Source organism: Lathyrus oleraceus, chromosome 4 (assembly GCF_024323335.1).
Source record: "Lathyrus oleraceus cultivar Zhongwan6 chromosome 4, CAAS_Psat_ZW6_1.0, whole genome shotgun sequence".
In the NCBI taxonomy this organism is placed as follows: Eukaryota; Viridiplantae; Streptophyta; class Magnoliopsida; order Fabales; family Fabaceae; genus Lathyrus; species Lathyrus oleraceus.
The window spans coordinates 170,761,539-170,766,560 of NC_066582.1; the positions used below are offsets into that span (position 1 = coordinate 170,761,539).

The 5,022-nt window shown below is 39.3% G+C and overlaps 1 non-coding gene across 1 annotated transcript; it reads right to left on the reverse strand.

Annotated features, from left to right (window-relative positions):
* Window positions 1–2,130: 2,130 nt before the first annotated feature.
* On the reverse strand, window positions 2,131–2,237 carry LOC127077485 (small nucleolar RNA R71). Its single transcript, XR_007787289.1, has one exon. It is a non-coding gene; the product is annotated as a small nucleolar RNA R71 (small nucleolar RNA).
* Window positions 2,238–5,022: the final 2,785 nt, after the last annotated feature.

Below are 5,022 nucleotides of genomic sequence, written 5' to 3' on the forward strand. Positions count from 1 at the left end.
GCAAGTAAAATCTGAACAGATTTAAGCATTGCAACTGGTGAAATGGTTTCATCATAGTCAACCCCATTAATTTGTTTATATCCTTTTGCAACCAGTCTTGCCTTATAGGTATGTACCTTACCATCCATGTCAGTCTTCTTTTTGAAGACCCACTTGCATCATGTAAGGTTAACTCCGACAAGAGGTGATCACACTGAATCATACTGCGTTTTTGAAGAAGCCATGACACATCATCCCTCAACCAGGATGTAACCGCCACAATCCCATGAACTTTCCCATTCACACACATGGAGGGCACCATGAAGGGGTGGCGGGCGCCACCTTTGCATTGCACGTTCCCACTAAGGAGAAGTTGAAGAGTATCATGGTCTTTGCAAGCTTCTAAATTCCTCTATAAATAGGTCATTCTAGTTCATTTCCAAATCATCCAACCTAATTTACAACACTAAGACTATATTATCATTTGTAAAAGCGGTAATCCGTCACATCGAGGGGTTATCGCACCGTAGTGTAATTGAGTTGGAGCACTTTGATTTTGTTGTCGTCTTTATCTTCAAAGTCAAAGGTTTATTTTCCGTGTACCAGATTTAAAGCCTTTGTTTGGAGCAGGTTCTAATTTTATCGCTTATATTTATTTTACTTGTCATGCTTTACTTTATTTAATATCTTTCTATGCTTTACTTTATTTAATTTCTTGCCATGCTTTACTTCATTTAATTCCTGTCATTTTCTTTACTTCATTTAAATTTCTCGCCATTATCTTTATTACTCGTTTTAATTATTTTACACGCTTCACTTGTTCTTTACGCCTTACATTCTAAAACAACTTTTCATCATGATCAATATCGTTGTGTTTGTTTGTATTACCATATCTGGCTAAATCTTTCAAAGGTTAGAATGTAAGGATCGCGGTTAAAGAGATGTTTCACATGTTGCATCTGTAGAAATGCTTTAAAGGCTGCTTTGATTTTTAATTTGAGTTTTCTGAAACAAACTTGGTTAGATTTAACTACTCAAGGAGTGCGAAAGCACCCCGGCTTAGTTAACTAGGAATTTTTATCACTTTAAGGAAAAACAATTTTTGAAACTATTTTCGGATGCGTTGATAGATTTAAAATCAGGAAACTCGTTTGGTAAAACTTTCCGAATCAAAATCACTTTTCAACTAAGTTTATGAGTCTTATTTCTTAAAAATAGGTTTACTACTTTAGCGTTATGCGCACCTTTTATAAGTGACAATAAAAGGCCTTAATTAGTTCTTTTCAAGAGTAAATGGATTCTTTTCAAGAGTAAAAAATATTGCCCCATAAGTAGTTCTATTTAGATAATCGAAACATCGTTTAACTAACGTGAAATACATTCAAACCTGTCTTTATCTGCATTGTATTTATTATTTTCTTTACTTACTGTTATTTTGTGACATCAATATCTCTTTTATACCACCTTAGATAAACATCGTAACGATAGTAATCGATAGATTGACGATTTGGTCTCTATGGGATCGATATTCTTTTATATTACTCTGACGCGATTCGTGCACTTACGAATAGGGTGATCAAGTTTTTGGCGCAGTTGTCGGGGACCAACTTCGTCAAATTTTGTACTTTGTTGTTACACCTTCTAGACTAAGGCATTATTAGCCGATAAATGTGAAGAACCCGTAGTACCGGAAATTTAGTAGATCCTTTAGTGGAACCCGAATGTTACACTCATACACGCCTCTAACTCATCCGAATTAAGAAAGTTATGGCCGAGAATCACGATCGGATACCTCTTAAGGAATTTGCCCAACCCTCTAATGGAGAACCTAGTTATAGTATAGCAAACCCCCTCATTCCTGCCAACAATTTCGAACTAAAACCATCTTTACTACAATTAGTGCAACAGAACGAATTCATGGGTCTCGCTACTAAGAACCCAAATCAACATTTAAAAGTCTTTATCCAACTGGGCGACACCTTTAAATCCAACGGTGCTTCACCTGATGCGATTCGTTTAAGATTATATCCTTTCTCCTTCAGGGATAGAGCATGTTCATGGTTAGATTCACTTCCAGCTAATTCAATAACTACCTGGGAAGACCTTAAGAGAGTATTCCTTGCTAGATACTTTCCCCCCAGTAAGACTGTTGTTCTTCGAAACCAAATAACTAGATTTACTCAAAACCAAGGATAATCACTTTTTGAAGCTTGCGAGAGATATAAAGAGCTGTTAAGAGTCTGTCCACACCATGGCCTAGAACAATGGTGGATCGTTCATACTTTCTACAATGGACTCCATTAATACACAAAGCTGAGCATCGACACTACCGCTGGTGGCGCGTTGATGAACAAACCTTACCCTGAAGCTTGTGACCTAAATGAGGATATAGCCCAAAACCATTACGAATGGGGAACTGAACGAGCATTAGTAGAGAAAAAGGAGACCCAAGGTGGAATACATGAGATAAGCTCTATGGACATGAGTGTGAACTTTGTGGATCTAAAGGACAAGAATCGGCGGAATGTAACCTTTTGAACGACCACCCCCTTACAAACCACCAATCCCATATCCGCAAAGACTTAAGAAAACCAAAATCAATAACCAATACCAAAAGTTTATAAAAGTAATAGAGAAGCTTCATGTAGAGATTCCTTTCACCGAAGCCATCACCAGAATTCCATCTTACGCCAAATTTCTCAAAGACATCTTAACCAACAAGCGTAGGTTTGATGATCCCAAACCCTTGGAATGAAACTTTATTTTCGAGAATAAACTTGCTAAGAAGGAGAAAGACCCTGATAGTTTTTCTATACCTTGCATTCTAGAGAGTCATGTGATCGACAAAGCTTTCCTAGACTTAGGCACTAGTGTGAGTTTAATGCCCTTAGCTGTGTGTAAAAGGTTAAACATAGGAGAATTACAACCAACTAAGATGTCCCTCCAATTAGCTGATATGTATGTTAAGTATCCTGTAGGCATTTTAGAAGACATCCCAGTTAGGATCGGTCAACTTTATATCCCAACTGACTTTATGGTCATGGATATCAAGGAAGACGAAGATATCCATATCCTTTTAGGTAGACTATTTTTATCAACAATCGGAGCTATAATAGATGTTAGAAGAGGAAAATTAACTTTCGAAGTAGGAGATGAAAAGATAGAGTTTATTCTTTCAAAGTTCCTGATGGCACCAATCATAGGAGACGCATGTTAAGCGATTGATATCATAGATGAATGCATAAGGGAATTTGATCAAGAAGAACCTATGATCGAACCATTTACAAACCCGAATGAAAAGGATGACGAGCTAAAGGAAACGCAACCTCACACTAACGAATGTTTGGCCCTTACTCTAGACCTTTCACCAAACTTTCAAAAACCAGCTTAGGAACTTAAGGAATTGCCTAAGAACCTAAGATGCGAGTTTTTGGATAAAGAAATGAACCGCCTAGTAATAGTTAGTGCCACCTTAAACCAAGACGAGACAAACCAACTTTTGAATGTTTTACGAAGATACCCCTCTGCCTTTGGATAAAACATCTCTGATTTGAAAGGTATAAGCCCATCCGTGTGTATGCATAGGATCTCGCTAGAGGGAGATTCAAAACCTTCCAGAGAACATCAAAGAAGAATCAACCCTGTAATGAGTGAGGTGGTAAAGAACGAAGTCCTTAAACTACTAGAAGCTGGTATAATCTATCAGATCTCATATAGTAAATGGGTAAGTCATGGTCATGTGGTACCCAAAAATGGAGGCATCACAGTCGTGTAGAACAAGGAGGGAGAGCATGTGGCCAAACGTATAGAAGGTGGATGGCATATGTGCATAGACAATAGGAAACTCAATAAGGCAACTAGGAAAGACCATTTCCCCCTTCCATTCACAGATCAAATGCTTGAGCGTCTTGCCAGGCACTCTTACTTTAGTTATATGGATGGATATTCTGGATTTTTCCAAATACCCATACACCCCGAGGATAAAGAGAAAACAACCTTCACCTGTCCTTACGGAACATTTGCTTACAGACGAATGCCGTTTGGACTCTGCAATGCGCCATCTACTTTCCAACGTTGTATGATGTCGATCTTCGTAGATAATCTCGACGGAATTATCGAATTATTCATGGATGATTTCTCGGTATGTGGGTTTGACTTTGAGAATTTCCTCACTAATCGAAGGATCAATCATGTTCCTCTTATGCTTGCACATATGTTCGCCATTCTTAAAAAGGGAGGAACCATTTCTTTTGGTGGTTTAATTACTTCTATTGCTAGAGAATTAAACCTCTACGCTGAGTTAGCCACCTTAGAATCACTCCCTCACCGCACCATTAACTTAAATTTTTTGAAGGATATGAAATTATGCAAGGTGCGGCGAGCAGGTGGTTATAACTTCAAGATCCATGGTGTAGCTATACCCAGTGTTGTTTTACCTTGCTCTTAGTGTACAGACGTGCGACATGCAAGGAACTAGACGTATGATCTCGATGCTCCACCTTTTACTAGTCCTTTGCCACCTAATATTCCTATGGACGGTGGGCAAGGGACCGATGATGAGTATGACCGGTGCGACCAATCACCTGCTCATGATATTCCTATTGCATCACCTACACACACTGCATCTTCTTCTTCTGACCATTTTGCAGGTACCTCTCTCGGTTTTTACATCACTGAGGAGATGTGGCGCGAGCACCTGGCTCGAATGGAAAGCCGTGACACTCTTCTGAATACCATAAACCAACAATTGATAGATAATATGAGTTTTATGGTAGCCTCCTAGCAGCGTAGTGAGCAAGCTCATCATACTATCACTGAGTCCTTACTTGCGATCACTAATGAGCAGCATCGCCAGCGATAGGCTACTGAGCGTCACTTCACACTTATCGAGGCCAAGCAAGGGTCTCTCTTAGGTCACTCTAGGCAGCTGCAGGAAGGACTTAGTACTCGTAGCAGGCGTCGTCGAACCAGGCATCCTTACTAGGGAGGTGACGATGACAGTACCGGTGATCACCCATAGTTCTCTCTCTCTCTCTCTCTTCC